At 37.7% G+C, this 21,554-nt stretch overlaps 1 long non-coding RNA gene across 1 annotated transcript in view; it reads right to left on the reverse strand.

The window, feature by feature from the left end:
- Window positions 1-9,228: 9,228 nt before the first annotated feature.
- LOC132234303 (uncharacterized) overlaps window positions 9,229-21,554 on the reverse strand; it is an 887,296-nt gene continuing 874,970 nt past the window's right edge. Inside the window, exon 3 of the long non-coding RNA XR_009452882.1 lies at window positions 9,229-9,578. This is a non-coding gene — a long non-coding RNA (uncharacterized LOC132234303). The remainder of the gene's footprint in view (window positions 9,579-21,554) is intronic.

A 21,554-nucleotide genomic window follows, 5' to 3' on the forward strand; every position in this document is an offset into this window, starting at 1 on the left:
GAGTAGATGTCTATACTAGAGAGGACAAACCGTGGCCTCTTCCATGATGGAAGACATCCAGTGGAAAGAGGCCAGTGCACTCAATCTGTCACCAGGGTCAGTGATCCTCACTGGAGAATGGTGCCATAGAGGAGGCCAGACTTGCTTTTTGTCAGTTTAACATTCAACAGTAGCAGTAAACCAAACTTTGATATAAGCAAATCTTGTTTGTTGAGCCCTTGCCTAAGCTTAAACTCTGCTACCATGGCCATGTTATACATGGCTCTTCCCTGTAAGCACAGCAAGAAGTTTATTTTTCAGAAACAAAGCCACTTTATTAGAGAGTGTACACAGAGATCTGGGTGAGACCAGGCCACACATCTGTCCTGGGCAAGGTATCTGAAGGTTTGGGGCGGGGCTGGCGGGGGGCGATGGGCACAGATACTGGACAGGACTGCTGCAGTGAGCAGCAGGGGCCAGGGCAGAGGGGGAGGGTGTGCAGTGCGGAGGCTAGGGCTTGTGTGTATGTGTGCTCACATGTGTGTACACCACATATGTGGGCACCGTGTACACAGAATCTACAGGATCCCTCAGAGGTAGCATGAAGAGAGGATGCACATCATGGTGTGCTGATGCCCAGATCTAGCCCTGTGTCTGCCACTCATAGACTTGCTGTGTGACCTTGGGCAAGTTGCTTACCCTCTCTGGGCCTTGGAAAGAGTCACTAGGTGATTATTAGGGTTCTTTGTGGTCCTAAACATCAATATTTTCAGATTATAATAAAAAATGTATTTAAGAGCTAATGACAAGAGTATTTGATCTAGAGGTTCAAATCCCACCAGGCCTGGTACTCAGTACAGCCCCATCCCAGGTATGAGAAAAAGAGCCACTGGGGCCTTTCCATTTGCTTCTCCAAGGCTCGGCTCTGACTCCAGTCTGCTCCTCTAAGCCTCCCAATAACTGGGGGTGCAGAAGGCAGTGGTACAGCAAGGGTTGACAGAAGGGGGCGGGGGCAAAGACGTGTGAAGGGAAAGAGGCCAGGCCTGGGAAGGCCCTGGCCTTGGGGGTCATAAAATGCATCAGTCACTGTCTCTGCTTCCAACACACAGTGGACCCAGCACCCAGCAGATGTTCAATAAATCTTGAGGAGCAAGCACAGTCGAGGAGAGCCTGGTTCTAGGTGGAGCTCTGTCCTCAACTAGCCGGGAGAGCGGGGGTGCTGGGGCAGAAGAGGCCAGCGCCCTGCCCGGCCTGGGCCAGAGTGAACTGTGTAGCTCAGCTTGGAGGGCAGTGGCAGCTGCAGGCAGGCCACGGGAACCCCATCTAGGAGCCGGGGAGGCAGTGGACGTGAACTGGGTGGGGCCTGGCCAAGAAGGGGTCACTAGGCTCTTACAGTACAAGGATGTCCATTCCTCGGCTACACGTGACGTGAGAACAGCTGTAACCACAAAGCAGGCCAGCGGACGGGAGGAACCTGGAGAGGAGGCCGAGGGAGGAAGCTGGTCCAGGAGGTACACGTGGTCCCGGAGGTGCACGTGGTCTGGAGACGTGGCTGCACCCCCTTCACACACACAGATGCCCTTGGCTTGATGTCCCGGGCAGTCAGGGGCCAACTTGGCAGGAGTGGGGGTCAGGAGTATAAACAGTTGAGCCAGAGGGCAAGAGCAAGAGTTTCAGGGTTGGGAGGCAGGGGGCTCTCCTAGCTGCCAGCTAAACCAAGCTGGGTCTCCCGCCAGGGCAGCCGCGCTCTGTCCCTGCTGCTCTGGGTGCTGGTCTCATGCTGCCGCCATCCCAGAAGGCTCTGTGGGATGCAGGCATCCTGGCGGCTCTGGCATCAGTGTTTCTTACCACACAAGGGCATTAAGGCTCCGACTGAGCAGGGACTGCATGAGTCCAGATGTCTCCCAGCCTTGGCTCCTTCTGGGTGGAGCTGGAACCCCGGCATCCATGGAATCGGAAGGGGCAGGGAGGCAAGAGGAGGTACAGAGGGTCAAGTCTGAGTTCCTCCAGGCTGGCGCCAAAGGTCTTCCAACATGACTGCCATTGGGGTCTCATGGGGGAGTGCAGGCATAGGGCCACCTCCCAACACAAAGAAGTTTAATGAGGAAAGCAGACTAACATCCAAAAGATAACTCACATGGCCCACCCAAATATTAACGGATGTGTCTGCTATGGAGAAATAAAGTGCACCTTCACAAGATGACAGAGATCTGCATACTTGGTGCTCATTCGGAGAAACCCAACCACCAATCCCTTCAGCTCATCTTCTTGTCAATTCTTACAATTATTTTCTTTCTAATCCCTTACCAACTAGTCGAACCAGTAGGCAATGCACATGATGTAGCATAAATCTCAAACTCTGGTCATTTCTCCTTCCACAATGAAATGCACAGCCATCTATCCTGCCCAAATCTCCTTTATCATTGCCCTTCAGGGCCAGCCACAGGAGGGGCCGCAGTGCAGCAGCAGGCCATTTCTACCCAATGGCGGTGTTTCGTACTAACACAAGAAATATTTTACTTCCTCTGTCAGCTGCTCATAGAGAACAGCTCGGAGGCCGTCAGTGGTGTTGTGAGCCTGAGTCACCTGTGCTAAACCTGTTGAAGCCCTGTTTGTGCACAGCCTCCCTTCCATTTCATAACGTAGAGGTGCTATTCACACACCGCTTGTGGAAGAGAAAGAAACCAGTTCATAAGACGTTGCTTTGATCAAATGCCATTGAGAGTCACAAATAAAGCACAAAATCTCCAGGAAGGCCCAGGAATGAGACCTAAGCTACTTTCCTGAAGGAGGTTATTTATCGGCAAAGGGAGGAATTATATAAAACCTCCTGCGGTGTGTGCTGTGATTCTCTTGAAGAGAATCACACCCTCCTTCCCATCATATTTTCAGGGGTCCCTACTTCACGCACCAGAAACATGTGGGACACCACTGGGTACACTATGCTACAGGCCTAGGTGATGGAGAGGATTGGACTCACTACACAACTTCTTTGATTTTTGCCACCCCTAGAAATAAGAAACCTCACAAGTTACTTGATGAATGGCTTGAAGTCCACTTAAACATGATGCATTTTGCTTCCAAAGTCTGAAGAGGCTCACTTAACATTGTATCTCTTTCAAGTCGGTAAGTGGTGCAAAATGCAGTCACTTATTTTTAAATCTAGAAGTTTAGCTCCTTTCTCCTTAAAGTGTGCTTCACCTAAAGCATTATGAGGTTTACCTGGTGACTTTTGAATAATGCCCCACCCAGACCCTAATATTCTCAGGTGATTCACATGCTGAGTTTAAACCAATCCACAGCTATTGTTTTAACCAGGAATGTGGTAAATATCATCACCCTCAATACAAAATATAATATTTCTCTTCTTTTATTCCTTTAATAGGAAAGTTTAGGGCCAAAGACTTTCAATTGACCCTTTCTAACAACTACCAAAAAAACCCACTCAGGGTGACAGGGATTATACTCACTGTTGTCTATTATCTGTCCTAGGAATTAAGGAAAAAGCAGAGGGCTGATGTGTGAATCTTAAGGGGACCATTCTTCTTCATGAGGGCGCAAGGTATACTGGTTAGAACAGAGTCATTGGCTAGGGTAGGACAGTGGCCTAGGTTTGATTTTTGGCTTCTAAATTTTCCAAATGTTTTATTTTGGCAAATAACCTCTTTATTCTTCAGTTTCCCTATGTATTACAATGGTGAAAATCGGATGGGAAGGTAGGATAGAACGCACAGAGAAAATAAGCCAGGTAGAAGCAAAGGCCCTAAGCTGTCAAAATATACACCCTGAAAACAGTGAGCATCCATTTCTGAAGCACTCAGGAAACTCACAAAAACTGAGTGAATATTTACAGCAACAACAATATATTCTATGATTTAAAAATAATGAAATATAATGAAAAAGTACATTGACTATTGATTGAAAATTGAGTTTTATTAAGTTTCTCAAATGCCTTATTTTGAGATCTCCTGAAAGTAGAGCCTGAGCCTAGGACTTAGTTGATAATTATTTTGAGGGGAGATGACCCAGAAAGTAGGAGAAAGCAGGGAACATGACACAAGAAGACAAAAAGCCCATGCGAAGGCCTTTTATAGATCATTGTTATATGCAATAGGGCCTCAAATCCCTCAGAACTCCCAGACCTGATGAAAGACCCTGGATTGTTTATATGAAGGGAAGGATGCCAGGGCATTGATCTCTCAACAACCATCACTCATTGGTTGATGTGTGAGCCAGGAAACATAAATCTCCCCACCCTCCTGCCATGGTCGTAGCTGCACTTGAGAGCAGGCCAAAAAAGGTTTTATCATTATCTACTTTTTACAAATGAGAAATCTGGTGTTCATTTAATTGAAATGATTTGTTAAGATCTCAAGAGTGGCTGGCTAAACTTAGATATTCAGGTCCACATTTAATATTCCTCAGAATGCTACTTAGAACTAGTTATGAGTACTTAAAATATATATTTATTGAGTAAAATACTGCATTTCCTAATTAAGAATTATTTTACCAAACATTGGGGAGAAAAATACATAGGTCTGTTTTTAGGGAATCAGTTTATTGAAAACTGATTAAAGTATGGATTTGCTATTTTGTCTTAAAACAAATGTATAATTAACTAAAGAAAAGATTCTTCTTGAGAATATATTGTTATGATATTTAAAGAGGTTTCCCTCTATTTAAACTAAATTACTCATTTATCTTGATCTGCATATTTCTGTATATTTGTCATGAGTGTACTTGTTTGCATCCTATTGGCTTTCTGAGCAAAGAATTTTTTATTTAAAGAAAAAAAGTGCATTTTATTCCAGCCAAATTAACTCCTATTACCTGTCTTGGTCCCCTCCAACTCTGCTATTATGATGCCACTATGGATGTGTTAAATGTGACTAATATGAACTATATACTAATTAATATTCTTTCTAAAAATATATTTAATTTCCTGAATTTTTTTTTTTGTTTTATAACCATTTGTTTCTATTTGCATAATGGTCAAAATAAATTGCTATTGGTTGATCTCTCCCCCTTACCCCCACCCTCCCCTCCCTTCCCTCTGAGGTTTGACGGTCTGATGATGCTTCTCTATCTCTGGATCTGTTTTTGTTCATCAGTTTATGTTGTTCATTATATTCCATAAATGAGTGAGATCATGTGATATTTATCTTTCTCTGACTGACTTATTTCACTTAGCTTAATGCTCTCCAGTTCCATCCATGGTGGGGGAGAGATCAACCAAAGGACTTATATGCTAGCATATAGGCCTAACCGATGGACACAGACAACAGCGGGGTGAGGGCATGAGTTGAGGGAAATGGGGGGTAATGTGGGGATAAGGACACATATGTAATAACTTAATCAATAAAAAAATTTAAAAAATAAAAATAAAAAATAAATTGCTATTAAGTCCACTTATGCATAATTTAAATCGTCTCTTGCCATCATATGCCATGTATTGTCTGTGATACCCAAGGTCATAAGCTTCCAAGTTTCATTAGGAGGACTCACGGAAACCAGAAAAGCAATTATACTCATGGTTAGAGTCTAACATAGCAAAACATACAACTTAAAATCAACAAAGGATAAAGGCACATCCGGCAATCAGGAGAGAGGAGACACAAGCTTCCAGGTCTCTTCCTCCAGGGAAATTAAGGCAGCACTATAACAAGCAAACACAAACATTTTAAAATGTTTAATTAAAAAAATACAAATGCTTTCTGTGGATTGACTATCTTTACTTAGCACATGGTCAAAAAGTATTAAAAATATTTTCAAGAGTGTACAATTTGCTGTCTTTTAGTCTATTTTTTTGGAAACTTTTTACCCATAGGATCTTTAGTTTTGCACTAAATAAATAAATAAATAAGTAAATAACATTTTAACCTGTTTATAACACACTGTAATTAGAAAGTATTATCTCATGTTTTGTGATTAGTACCTTAAATTAAAATACAATTTCTTTATAAAGGTTTAACCCCAAGTTACTGTTAAATTGGATTTTAAAATGTAAAGTATACATTCTTTGCTACGCAATAAATTTTCTCATGAAAATTATTTTAAAAGTCAGTCAACAGAAGCCTACTGTTACGTATTTCACTTATATAGCATTATTTTCTTAAATCAAATATATAATGAAAACAATAGAGCATTAAAATACTTGTTTGTCTTTATGTCTAGATTTTTAAAAATATATTTTATTGATTTTTTACAGAGAGGAAGGGAGAGGGATAGAGAGTTAGAAACATTGATGAGAGAGAAGCATTGATCAGCTGCCTCCTGCATACCCACTACTGGGGATGTGCCTGCAACTAAGGTACGTGCCCTTGACCGCAATCGAACCTGGGACCCTTCAGTCCCCAGGCTGACGCTCTATCCAGTGAGCTAAACAGGTTAGGGATATGTCTAGATTTTTAATGTAGAGGTAGGATATTATTTATTTGCCTGTTTTAGATAACAGTAAGTATGACCAATATCTTCGTTAAGCCTTAATTTCTATATGACTTCAGCATTCTCCTGGCTGCGTTTCTCTTTTTATTGATGGCATCTCCCAAAATAATTTTATTGAGAATATTTTTCATAGCAGAATTTTTGAGGCCTCGTGAGCATGAGAATAGAATTATTCCAGTGTTAAATTTGAATCACATTGTGCTCAATATAAAATTTTTAGATTTTTTTTTCTCAATATTCTGTGTGTACGTGTGTATGTGCAAAGAGAAAGTGAGAGTGAGCTAAATAATAATTTTCAAAAAGGAACACAAGTAAAATATTTCACTTATCTAATAGTTAATGAGTGCATCAGACAGATGTTACAAAGTATAAATCAAAGGAGTAAAATTGTGTATGTACTAAGGGAAGGTTGAAATAAAATTGCATACGGATACAAAGATGGCTCTCTTCCTGGTTAGACAGGTGTCAGCTGAAGCTCCCCTGGACAGGATTCACTTGCAGATGCGCAGACAAGAATGATTTTGCATTGCTATCAGCTATCCACAACTCAGGGAGTTATAAAATAGCTCAAAGGCAACAAAACAATCAGCTCTATAAGGATGCTTTATCACTATGTATCTTTTCATTAGAGGTGCCCGGAATCTTTTCTGTTTATTCTAACTGTTGTTATAGTATTACCTCCTTCTTATCAAGATAATTCTGAGAAAATATTATTCTCTCTTGTAAAATAAAAAGAATTTTATACGTGTGGCTTGCTTGCTTAAGTAAGTGCTACAAGAGCATTAATTAATCTTTGGCCCTTCTTATATTTGTTATGTTGGAAGTTTTCATAAGGAATCTCAGATTTGACTTTTTAAAACCTGTTATCTGGATCACAATACTAGGGAGCCAAACTCTCAATAAAGTCTCCTCCAGATTTCAACGGCAGCATTTATAATTTGTGTCAATTCCCCTCCTCCTGTGATCCCTAAAATGTCCCATGCTTCCTTAACTGGCCAGGAAGTCACCGCTCTTGTTCTTGGTGAGGCTGGGAACCTGCCCACCAGGCAGCAGGCCAGTGTCCTTAGTGAGCCTTTGTAAGCTTTGGTTCCACAAAGTCAACCTTTGCTTTTAAAAATTGTTTTACTATATCTGATTAAATAATCACTCCAATCTATCCTAGAAAAATATTATTACTGAAGTAATATTATTGAATAACCATTTGACATAAAAAAGTAGGAAAATTGGCTAAGAATGTCCTAAATTTTGGAGGGTAGGATGTCAGTGAGAAATGATAGAGATAGAGATAGAGATAGAGATAGAGATAGAGATAAAGAGAGAGAGAGAGAGAGAGAGAGAGAGAGAGAGAGAGAGAGAGAAAGAGAGAGGTTTATAGCTACATACTAAGACAATTTTTAGAGGAGTTTAAGATTACCAATAAAATTGAGTGAGAGGTACAGAGATTCCCCACATACCCTCCCTTCCACCACACTTACACAGACAGCCGGTTATCAACATCACTCCTTGGCCTGGTACATTTTTTACCAAGGTCCATGATAATAATCCCAGAGTCCATAGTTTACCTTGGGGTTCTTCCTGGTGTTGTGCTTTCTAGGCTTTGGACATCATGATATCATCATACAGAAACCTGCCATAAGAAACCTTTATGCTCTGCCTATTCATCTCTCTCCACTCTCCACAGCCCTGGAAACCAGTTATTTTTTTTTTATTGATTCCATAGTTTTGCCTTTTCCAGAATGTCCTATCATTGGAATTATACATTATGTAGCCTGTTTAGATTGGCTGATTTCACTTAGTAATATGCATTTAAGTTTCCACCATGACTTTTCAGGGCTTGATGCCACATTTCTTTTTAGCGTTGAATGACATTCCATTGTCGGAATGTACCACAGTTTATTTTTCCATCACCTACTGAAGGACATCTCGGTTGCTTCCAAGTTTTGACAATTATGAGTAAAGCCACTGTAACTTCCATGTGCAGGTGTTTGCGTGGACATACATTTTCAGCTGCTTTAGGAAAATACCAAGGAGCGCAATTGCTGGATCAAATGGTAAGAATATGTTTATCTTTGTGAAAAACTGCCAAACTCTCTTCCAAAGTAGCTGCATCATTTTGTATTCTCACCAGCAATGTCTGAGAATTCTTGTTGCTCCTTGTATTTTAAAGCATTTGGAGGTGAACGTGTTCCAGAATTTAGCCATTCTAATAAGTACGTAGTGATAACTAATTGTTGTTTTGATTTGTATTTCCCTGATGACATATGATGCAGAACTTCTTTTCATATGCTTATTTGCCATCTGTATATCTTCTTTGGTGAGGTGCCTGTGAAAGTCTTTGGCCCATTTTTTAGTCACATTGTTTGTTTTCTTATTGTTGAGTTTTAAGAGGTTTTTGCACATTTCAGATAATACTCCTTTATCAGATCTGTGTTTTTCAAATATTTTATCACAGTCTGTAGTTTATCTTCTTGTGCTCTTAACATTGTCTTTTTCAGAAAGAGGTTTTGCATTTTTTAAAAATAAAAAGTACTATGTTAGCTATAGTTTTTTGTAGATAATTAATATAATTTTTAATGTTCCATTTCAGTTTTCAAAACATATTCTACTAAACAGTTATGGGTTAGCAATAATTTAAGGCAGAGGACTTCATGTGTATTCAGAAAATAGATCATTAAAACGATGTCAACAATATTCCAAATAAGTTACATAATTACATTTTCTTCATTAGTTCATCCTATATAATAAAAGGTTAATATGCAAATTGACCAAACGATGGAACGACTGGTTGCTATGACATGCACTGCTGGAAGCCGGTCCATCCTTGCTGCTTGACACAGTCGCTGCAGGAAAGAAACATCTGCACAGCATATGTTTCAAGGGACCTGGCATATATAGCATACTGTTCTTAATATGTTTGCTCCCCTTAGCGCTGTGTGTTTTAACCAAGGTCACCTCTCCGAGAAAGGTTGTTTCCCCAGATAGGGATTTTTCCCTGAAGTCAGGGAGGGGATAAAACTCCTTAACTAAGTGCCAGGCGGGTAGTTAATCACTTTAACTACAAACAATCATGCTTAAGCTACATAATCTTTACTCCCTGGAATGGAGATAAGAAACGCCCTAACCTTTGCAATAGAAATTGACAGGATTAAAATCAACTGGTATAAATATGGATGTAACAAGACAATAAACACCAGAACTTTGCTGGAGATCCAGACCAGAACTTGGCTGGAGATCCTGGCTAGGCTGCTGATCAACTGAACACTGTCTCCGTGTCATTCCTTCTTCGCTGACTCCATCCACACCTTTGGGGACCCCTGGACCTGCTGGGGTTGGACCCCAGCAATGCACTGACTATGAGGGGACAGAAGCTCAACACAGGAGCTGCCCCCTGGTGGTCAGTGTGCTCTCACAGGGGGAGTGCCGCTTAACCAGAAGCTGGGCTCACAGCTGGTAAACGCAGCACAAATGCAGCAGTGGTGGCAGGAGCCTCTCCTGCCTCTGGGGCAGTGCTAAGGATATCTGACTGCCTAAGCTATCTGCTGGACATCCCCTGAGGGCTCCTGGACTGCAAGAGGGCGCAGGCTGGGCTGAGAGATCCCTCCGAGTGCTTGAATTTCATGCACCAGGCCTCTAGTTATTATATAATTAAGTCTTGTTCTCCTGGATTTTGGATTAACATTAACTATAAAAAGAGTTGGAAATGCTGACAGCCCAGTGGTATGGTCTGAATGTTGTTTAAGCTATAATATCAGAAGCCAATATTCCAAATCTATTCTTTGAAGTGTCATTGGTGTCAGGTACCTGATACAGTCCTTTTTAGGACCCTGAGATGATCCTTCTTTGATGAAGAAACTATCTTGTGGCTAATTGCAGGTCCTTTAGGCTTGCATCAGAGGAAAAGAAAATCTATATGTAAATGACAGATACTTAATAAAGTCATGATGAATGTATTACTGATAATTTTCAAGTGTGAAGTTTATGATGAGACTTAATGACAAGAATAATGCAAAGTGATAAGGAAATGGGTGTTTTATAGCATGGAAAAGAATATAAAATAGTTTTTCCCTCAAAATTAGACAAGATGTCATTGGGGGCAATGATTAAGCATATGTTAAAATAAGTCAGTGATTGTTAAAACTGATTTTATAAAATTGATGCACATAATTTTTACAGAGAATAGAATTGATAGCTAACATAAAATAATACTGAGACAGAAAATACCAAGAATATACTAAGAACATATCAAGTAAAGTGATTCTGTAGGCATGAAGCAGAACATAATATCTTTAATTTTATAAAATGTTATAGATAATTTAGATATACAATCTCCAATTGGCTTATAAGATAGTAAATTTAAATTTAAAAAAGCAAGTTTGAAGTGAAGCAAGCATTTTAAATAAATAACCAATGTTACGTTTACTACCACTTGGCTCTTACTATCTAATATCAGGCAAACAACCACTGTGGGCCTCTCTCTGAGCAGAATGATTTTGAACAATGAAATTTATGGGAAACCCCGTGCTTTGTCAAACCTAATGAAGGTTATGATGTTATCTCACTTGCATAGGCAGAATGACATCATAGCATCAGTCTTCCACACCTTCATCCTCAAGGTGATTTGATGAGATTACACCTGAAGATGAAGAAAATAAACATTTTATCCATCTATATACTAGAGAGAGACTGCTGATTCCCTCTTCTCCCAAAGGAGATGGGAAAACAATCCACCTTTTACTGTTTTGCAGCTGGAAGGAAAGGACAAAAGTTCTGAATGAACGAAACATAACTTTCTACAGACACTAACATCCCTTATACAGCTTCTCAAAGTGGCAACATTTTTTTTTATTAACATGGATCAAAGGCATAGCCTTTTTGTAGCATATAAAAATACGAAGCATGCCCTGACTGACCGGTTTGGCTCAGTGGATAGAGCATCGGCCTGCAGACCGAAGGGTCCCTGGTTTGACTCTGGTCAAAGGCATGTACCTTGGTTGAGGGCACATCCCCAGTAGGGGGTGTGCAAGAGGCAGCTGATCAATGTTTCTCTCTCATGGATGTTTCTAACTCCCTATCCCTCTCCCTTCCTCTCTGTAAAAAAGTGAATAAAATATATTTAAAAAAATAAAAATATGAAGCAAACTATGTAAACTTAAAGTTATGACAAGTAGTAAATGTTTCTGTGTTCTGTCTCAGTAAGTATTTGAGTTTCTAATGAGTATCCATTAATTAAATCAGTCCAAGGCATTAAGTTACCTAAAGATCTTGAAAATCACCTTCAAGTTGACATACTACAAAGCATAATTATTGTTGTCGGAATAATGATTTAATTTAATTCAATGCACTTTTACATTTTTCATAACTAACCATTATAAGAGGATAATATTACTTATTTGGTGAGGAAACCGATGTAAAAATCATACCCAAATAGACACTTTCCTGCCATGTGTAAGGGGAAAGCAGCCTCTGCAATCCAGGAGCTGTCCTGACACCATCAGCTGGGTCTTGCTCTTTCCTGTTGAACACAAGTCATTTCCCAGGACACTAACATCAGATGAGGCCAGTCAACCTGATAGATTGAGACACACCAAAAAAAGACCTCTCTACTATCAAGTCTGAACACAGCCCAAACAAGAACATTGTTCAGGCTGTATAACAAACATTCCCTGCTCCAGATAACATGAATGACCAAATTCAGCTTTCATCAAATTGTCCTTCCTTCCAGGTCTGATTGATTAAGGTTCTCAATCATGTTATAGCCTTTAATAACCTTTATCTCCATACAGCACCCTTTCTTACACTCTTCATCAAATCATCTAACAGAAAACCAAGTCCTTACTCAAACTCCTTTTTTTAAAAAAAAATATATATATATTTTTATTGATTTCAGAGAGGAGCAGAGAGGGAGAGAGATAGAAACATCAATGATGAGAGAAAATCATTGATCGACTGCTTCCTGCACGCCCCACACTGAAGATCGAGGCTGCATGTGTCCTAACCAGGAATCAAATCATGACCTCTTGGTTCATAGGTCGACGCTCAACCACTGAGCACACTGGCCGGGCTACAAACTCCTTTCTAACACTGCTGTACAGCGATGCCCTGCAGCTTCCGTGGTGCACATTCTTCACGGGTTTGTCTAACTTGTACTAACTACATACAGGTTACTCTTAATGGACTTTGCCTGGAAGGCGGTGACACTCACCTCTTTTCAACCTGAAGCTTCAGGCATAGGTCTCACAATCAATGAAGTGCAGGAAAAGATTGAATAATTGCCTCTAAGAACAAATTCTGTTTTGCCATGTTTGTCCATTTCCATGGTGTTATTATTTCTGCCATGGGAAATATTTAAATATGGAAGATTTATTTGGCTCTTAGAACCCCTGGAATTCCAATAATCAGTTATTTCTGTCTGGTGTGAATGGCTACACAGTATTATGCCTTTCTCATTAGCCTTCATGTATTCACAGGCTATTTCTTTTTAACTTCCTAAAATCCATGCATCCCTGCCAATTCTGCAGTTTCCCCAGAGTAACTTGCAGGGGTGAAAAAAGTCTCTCTGCTGCTCACACTTCCACCACTAACTAAAAATCCTAAATCTTAGTTTTTACTCAAGCAGCCATGTGAGCAGCAGTTTGCAAAAATAAAAATTAGTCATTGTCATAAAGTATATATTGACAAATACTTAAAAAGGAAAAAAAATGAACTAAATAGAAAATAACTTCTAAAGACAGTTCCCATTTTCCTTTTAAGCTTTATTATACCGAATGACACAAATCACTGTGTATGATATTGAAAGACAAATATTTTAAATCTTTTTTGGCCTTGGCTTTCATTACTACTACTTGAGAGCTGCTTTTAAAGAGAAATAATGTTCTCTTAAGGCACATACATGATGATACTTAAATGTCACATGTAAAAGAAAAAGTTTATACTCCTCAAATCTTTTATAATTTTAGTATTGAAATACACCATAAGCTGCAAGTTCTGAGCTGAAATAAAAAAATTTCGATCACAAACTGCTTTCCTTTATCTTTCCTAAAGCCTCAAAATTGTGATTTTAAAGGCAGACTGCTTTTGAACTTTGGAACACATACTCATCGGGTTACTCTAGTAAGTTACCTAAACTATCTTTTCCTCAGTTTACTGTAAAGTGAGTGTGGAATTAAAAGATCCTACCTCATAAATGAGCTCATATTTGCAAATTATTTACAAAAATGCCTGTCATCTACTGGGTGGGATAAGCATGTGTGTATTCTAATTACTCTCTGCTTTGAGCATACACTGGAAGCATACATTTAAATATGTAAATTTTATGTAAATAGTCATTGTACAATAACAACAACAATTTTCAGGGCATGCTTATATGTATAGTATTAAAAATCTGCACATTTTTGGTAACAGAAAATCTTGGAAATAGAGTTAAAGATAATATTCACAGAATTGTATGGCTGTTAGTTATGTAGCAGGATAAAAAATATTATTCAATATGTATTTAAAATACGAGTCATAAAAAGAAAAAAAATCATTGTAACTGTGTTTCAATATTGGCATATTTGTTTAAGTTGAAATAAAAGCAATTTAAAGTGTGAAATCACCCTTGCCCTTTGAAGTGGTAGTTTAATGTAAATGTGAGAATTAAAGGTGACTAACCATGTATTACTTTTTTATATTTGTCAGCTTAATCCAGTTGGGTAGTTTAGAAATTCTGTCACAGATGTCTGAAATTGTTAAAATTAGCATGTTTTATCTGCAGAATGCAGAATGTTCATTTACATAAAATTGGTTCATTTCTAACACAATGTAGTTATACAAATATGTTTTTATAAAATATATTTAAAGTAGTTTAAAGACTTTCTGGGAAAATTATTTAAGGGAAAAGCTTGTAGCATTTCTGATGCATTCACCATGAGTTATCCCAGCAGGGCCAACTCAGAATAGTTAATGATCATTATTGAGCCCTGTTTTAAAGGAAAATGTTATTATTACTACAAAAGCAGAATGAACTATTGACATTTATTAACAACATAATTAATTGGGTTAGGCTGCCTTTGTTTAAACACATTTCTATCTAAATTCTAGAACATCCATTTCAAAAGGTACCAGAAGCTCTAACTATGGAGAAACTAAACATTTTGAACAATGAAATATTCGGTTATCTGAAAAGTAAGTCATTTTGTAAAATTTTATATTTTAGTAAAAAATTTTAAAAATTAAAGTGCTCAAGAAGCACAAAAAAGGAAACAAATTAACAGACCAGAGAGAGAGGGTGGGGGAGAAAGAGGGCAAGACAGAGAAAGAGAAGTGAGGGAGAGTTTGGGAGAAAAATAGGAAGAGAGCAAGGAAGAAAGTTAAATTAATTTCAATTTAGACAATTTATGAGTGGACATATAGTTTAAACTATTAATACAATATTGGTTCCATGCAGAAACATCTTTAAACTAAAATCTTTTTACAATTCTAAATTAGTAGCAGTGTAAGGTAAATATGTAAATGTAGTCCTACTTTAATGTCTTAGTTATACTCCAAACATAAGATTTTCTATTTTCAAGGCATTTTCTTCCAAGACTCTATTTGAGTATCATGCTGCCATATATACCCCTTCTAAATAACCTTCCTTGCCTATGGGCCCCGTTGGACAGTTTTATTAATAATGAGTTGTATTACAGCCATGGTTGATTAGCTCACAGATGGACATTTGATCCAAGGGCACCAATCCTTAAAGTGTGATAGTATCATTGAAGAAGCCTGGTTTGAATAGCTTTGCTGACAATCACCAGCAGGGCCATTTTTAATCTTACACTTTAAAAAATCCGAGTGGGTAAATATGGGTAATATTGTAGAATTAGCAGTGAAAGTTAAAGAGCAAACACTGTGAAGTAGAAAAAAGTGACATGAGGAACAAGTAATTAAAGCACTGACAAAACCAGCTTGAAGAAGCCGAAGTAATTATGCAACGGAAATCCACAGAAGGTGATGGTCACTTTAGTACTCAGAAAATAATGAGGTAAGCTACATACAGAAAGGACAAAGGTATGTCAGTGTTAGAAACTACTGAGGAAAATCACACGTCTTGTCTATAGCATCTGCTGACGCACCCGCTAGCCCCACTTCACTTATCTTCACTAAAATGCAATGTATTTCACTGGTGCATATACTGTTTGTCTTCTACTGGGATATAAGTGCCATGAGGGCAAGTTTGTTGCTTCTTCCCACAAAATCTATAATTGTGTCTGGAATATAGTAAATGCTTTATAGATATTATAAAACTATGAATAGAATAGATGAATGGATATAATTATGATAATAAAGACCTATCTTTGCATGTTTTCATTTATTTGTAAGGGATTTATTTATAAGAATGTAGGCATTTGGCAAACTTGGGATTGTGAGCATTCTACTTGTAGGCATGTTTCTCTCTCAACTAGAATGATTCCTCTATACATTTAAATTGCACATATTTTTGCATAGTTGTATACAATTTTGTATTCACTTCCTTGTCCTTTCTCTCATTGTCAATGGCAGATGTAAATCAGAATAAGTACTCTTATTCAATAATTATGAAGAACACAATGAGAGTTACATAAAAAAGGTGTGGGGTTTGTTTGTTTGTTTGTTTGTTTTTTATTCTATTTTATCAATGTGGTAATGTAGTGAGATTTGTATTTGAAATTAAGTAAAGGAGAACAGATGCATTTTTATATAAATATTTTTCTCTTCATGTGAAGCCTAAATTACACTACAATCTGTATGCACAATTTTCATAATATATTTTGATATGTCAAAATTTTCCATTTTTTAGTAAAATTTAAAATATTAAAAATATTCTTATAAAGAACTCTCTTACAGCCATTTTAAAATTTACTCTAATGATAATCAAGGGTATTTTACCCCATTGCCACTGCGCTAAGTTTTTCTTGGCTGGAGTGTCCTAATGAGATGCTAATGGAAAATGCCACTTTCTCTGTTCTTAAAGCTGACCTACATTTCAATATGTTCAGATAAAGAGGCAAGTGAAAAAGAGATGCTGTGTAAATTCAAGTAACGTGATTGAAAAGAGGATAAGCAAACGGTTTTTATATTTTTAGGTTCAATAAGTGTGTTGGTGGTATAGAAAATTTGGAGTAAAATATTACAACTTTCAAAGGAATTATAAAACTGTCCATGGAATATTCCTTTTATTTTTATTTAAAATATTTCGTATCATATTTTATGAGTTTTTAAAAAAATATTTACATGTTTAAAATCTTTAGGAATGTGATATATGTTCAATGTCTATCTTATTTAACACGATACCTACTAAATCAGCCTCACAATTCTATTAATGTAAAATAATTTCAGGTAGATCAGAAAAAAATTTTAAAAATAATACACTCCTAATGATCTTGGTTGAATATAATTAGAAAAATAAAATTCATATTTTCTCTTCTCCATTATATATTCACACATCGCTTTATTAATTCCTTAATTTACTTTCTAAAGAAACTAAACCAGAACAATTTAAGGAAGGATTAATAAATGCAATTTAAATCATCGATTGCATTCACAGGAGGATGACACTGCTATAAAGAATATCAAATGATGCTGTGTCCTACTAAAAATGCGGCCTCTATTATTTGCTTGACCATCTGTGGAGCTTTGTTTATGAAAATGTGGCCCACGTCCTTAATTTGGGATTAAGGGCAGGAGAAAACTGATTTGCCTCATATGAGGAAAGGATACTAGATTGCAGACCTTACTATATATACTTTCGACTTTATATTTTAAGACTTCTTATAGGGTTCTTGAATACATGTATCTAGAGTCCCTTAAATATTACAAATTTGTCCTATGGCATAGCTATCTCTTCTCATTTTAATTTGCATATACCAATTAATAGATTTACATGTACTACTTAAGAGATTTACATATGAGAAAATTGCATTCACATTCTTTAAATTTCTCTTAGTAAAATAATAAAATTATTATTATTCAAAATATAAATGAATGGTGATATAACAACAGATATATCAAATAGTGAGCAAAATAAACAGAAGTTTCTGTCTGTGGAACTTTCAAATGATGAGAGAAATAATAAACAAGATAAATAAATATCAAATAGGTTAAATGGTGACACTGTAAAAATGACAATATAGCTAAGCAGGGGGACAGGGAGTGCTAGGAGTAGGCTAGATTGTATTTTCAGACAGAGTTGTCCGGAAAGATTGACATGAGCACAGTTCCGAAGCATGTCAGGGACAGAAGCAAGACTCTATGAGGGACCTGGCCAGCGTGGCTCAGTGGTTGAGCATCGACCTATGAACCAGGAGGTCATGGTTCAATTCCCCGTCAGGGCATATGCCCTGGTTGAAGGCTCGATCCCCAGTGTGGGATGTGAAGGAAGCAGCCAATCAATGATTCTCTCTCATCATTGGCGTTTATATATATATTAGAAGCCCGTTGCACGAAGATTCGCGCAATAGGCCTTCTTTCCCCTGGCTGCTGGCACCGGTTTTCCTACGGCACCCGGGAACCAGGCCTTTGGTCCCACCGCAGAGAGGCTTGGCTTCTCCACTGAGGCCGCAGCGAGGCTTGGCTTTTTCTGCAGCTGCAGCAGAGAAGCCAAGCCTCTTCAGTCTTCAGTCTTCAGTCCCCAGTCTTCACTCTACACTCTGGCCAGAGCCTTCAGTCTTCGCTCCGTGCCTGCATATGCAAATTAACCACCATCTTTGTTGGGTTAATTTGCATAGTCGCTCTGATTGGCTGGTGGATGTAGTGGAGTGACACCTATTTGCATGTTTCTCTTTTATTAGTGTAGATATAGTGAGTGAAGGAGACCTTCCACATATAAGTCACATCAATCCAAAAAGCCCAGTAGTGAAAATTTGCCTGAAGATTGGATGGATAGTCAGGGGGTCAGTTAAGCTGAAGAAGAGTAAGGAAAGAGAGAAGAGAGAACTTGGGCCTTTTTAAAACTAAGATTTGAATTCATTGGAAGGTGTTAAACAGAGGAATAGTATACCCAACTGAGTTTAAAATAAGTTTTAAGTCCCCTAGCCTGAGAAAAAACTGAAGAGGAACAAAGGCCAAATTGAGGAGATCCATTAGGAAGCTATAGTAATTATCTAAGTAAGAGATGTTAGTGGTTTTGCTTACAATGGTACCAATGAAGGTGGTGAAGAGTGGCAGGAACCAACATACATGAGAAAGGTCAGAAGGAAAGATTTGTTGACAAGTTGACTACAAAGTTTAAAATTTGAGTTCACATAAGATAACATCAGGTGTATTTTTCAACAGTGGAGTTATTAAGTAAAACATTACAACTTGAAATGCAGGTTTGCCTCACTGATTATCACTGTCAGCTAATTTCATTCCTTTATTTATCAGTAAGTAATTCCTGAGGATTTCGTACACGCCAGGCATTTTTGAGGGAGATAACCACAGAGTCTATATAAAATTAATTTAAAAGGTATGTGTTCATGTGTTTTCATTGTGGTGGAAGAGAAAACATAAAAACCTCAGTGGAGTTGTGACTGGTTGGAGATTGGCAAATATAATCACAAACATAGAAAGAGTTCTGGAATTCTAATGAATTTACTTAAAAATTACAGAAAAAAAAGTGTGACACACAAAAAAACATGTCACACTTTTCAGGGAACAATTAGGCATTATATAACAAAACATGTAAGAAATCTACGAGTTGACTAAAAAATTACTTGAAAATAAATGTGTATTAATTTGCTAGGACTGCCATCACAAAGTACCTTAGAGTGGCTAACAAAACAGAAATATATTGCCTCACAGTTCTGGAGACTAGAAGTCTGGGAGCAAGCTGTCAGAGGGTTGTTTTCCTGATAGGTATAAATCATTTGCGGCCTCATCTATTCCTCTTTCAAATGAGCTACACCAAAGTGGCAGAAACTGGGTAACTCAAAGTTATCCTAAGTCTGACTTAAAAGAAAGCCACAGAACATTAAAGATGCTATGAAAATCTTCTGGGGGAAAAAGGACTTTATTTCTACTCCAAAGTTTTACAGTCCTTTCAAACTCGTGACTTCACTCATCTCAGGGCTCTTTATCAATGGGTAACATTTTCAATACACCTGTCGAGAGTGAATCTAAAAACCTGTAAATCTTTGAAAAGAAAATTGCAGTCTGCTTTTCTTCCTCATACCCCTCTGTAGTTTCAAGTTTGGAATGTTTTGATGTCCCTGAATCAAGTTTATGGCTCTGTGAGCTATGAGATCTCAGAGGTGGTTTACTCAGACTCTTTAAATACAAATACATTCCATCCATCCATCCATCCATCCATCCATCCGTCCAATATTCCTTTGCCAGCTTTATGCCATGCACAGACTATATCCTAGATTAGAATTCAAGAAAAATTTAAATTTATCTCATAATCTAGGCATCAAATTGCATTAAAATATTGTAAATTCGATATGCCGATTCAAATCCTTCCACACATGTATAGTCACAAATTGAATGTTAGAAAATATATTCCAGAAGCATGTTATCGTCCATATTCATCAGTTTCCTGCTGGCCAAAGAGATGCTTAGCACTTCTCATATGTAGAAATTATAAGAGAATAACTTAGCAATATTTTCCAATATCATAACTGTTATAGATATTAATTTGCATCAACTTTTCAGAGGACAATTTGGCATTGTAAAACAAAACTTGTAAGAAATCTATGACTTGACTCAAAAAATTACTTGAAAGTATATGTGTATGAATTTGCTAGGGCTGCCATCACAAAGTACCATAGGGCGCTTACAAAACAGAAATTATTGCCTTACGGTTCTGGAGGCTGAAAGTCTAAGAGCAAGGTGCCAGAGGGTTTCCTCTGAGTCTGTGAGGGAAGAATGGGTTCCAGGCCCCACTCCTTAATCCAGAGACGGCAGTGTACCATCTTTCCTTTGTGTTTTTGTCCAAATTCCCCTTTTCGTAAGAATGACCAGTCATCCTGGATTAAGGGTAACCCTAGTGACCTCACTTTAACTTGAATACCCCCATAAAGACCTTCTTTTCAAATAAAGTCACATCTGAGGTCCTGATTGCTTTGGAATACAGCATTGAATTTTTGGAGAACAGAATTCAATTGCTAACATGGTATGAGTATATATGCCCAGGTATTATTAATGTAGGATCTTTTATAAAGCAAAAATGTGTAAGTAAGAATAAAAATAAAAAAGTAAACTTGAATAGGCATACAAATAAATGGCTAAATACAAAGGGTTGCTGTCAATTCATTAAACACAGTTTGATGTAATATAAATAGATATAGTTATAAAATATTTCTTAAGTAGAAAGAAAATTGCAAAAGCATTTTACATGAGGTATATATATATTATACATGTGATATATGTGTATATTGTGTGTATATACATATATGCCTATAAATATACAAATGATAATAGTATTATTCCTAATTGCCTCTGAAGAGTAGCACTAGGAATTTAAAGGCTCATACAAACTTTACTAGTATATCAATAACATCAAGATATTTTAAACAAATAAGTACATAATATGTGTAATACTGTGGAGAGGAAAAATGCCCAGAGGAAGAGATCAAATGAAAATGTAACTTCTCTAGTTAATCAATATGTGAATCTGAGCAAAGCATTCTCTCACTGCTATGATTTCACCATATGTCATATGGGAAAAAAAGGTGTGTTTTTTTTTCATAAAGTTGCCTAGGAATGAAATGTTGTAGCTCACACACACACACACACACACACACACACAGTTGTGAGTTTTGGTGGTAGATAAGACAATGAGACAAATGAAATAACCGCCAGTACTTCACTTACTGTGTCTGGGTAGGTCAAAGGCAAAATCACCAGCTCCCCATTGTTCTGTTTTTCTCCATGTTATGGAACCAAGCGTGGGTTACATGATATGTGGCACAACTGGGCAGAATTATCACACTATGTAAGAGCCCCAAACAAGAAGCTCTTGCCTTTTTTTAAGGCCTTCAGGGCTGGAGAGAGGAATAGGGTGAAGGGCTAGGTGCGAAACAGTACTGTTTTAAGGCACTTAAGGGGGTTATAGCAGGTTTGAAAATATTTCAAACCACAAATTGTCACCTAAATCTTTAATTTTCAATTATTAAGTTGGAATCTAGAAGACTTATATCTAGGAGATTTGTGCC

This window comes from Myotis daubentonii, chromosome 5 (genome assembly GCF_963259705.1).
Source record: "Myotis daubentonii chromosome 5, mMyoDau2.1, whole genome shotgun sequence".
Taxonomy (NCBI): domain Eukaryota; kingdom Metazoa; phylum Chordata; class Mammalia; order Chiroptera; family Vespertilionidae; genus Myotis; species Myotis daubentonii.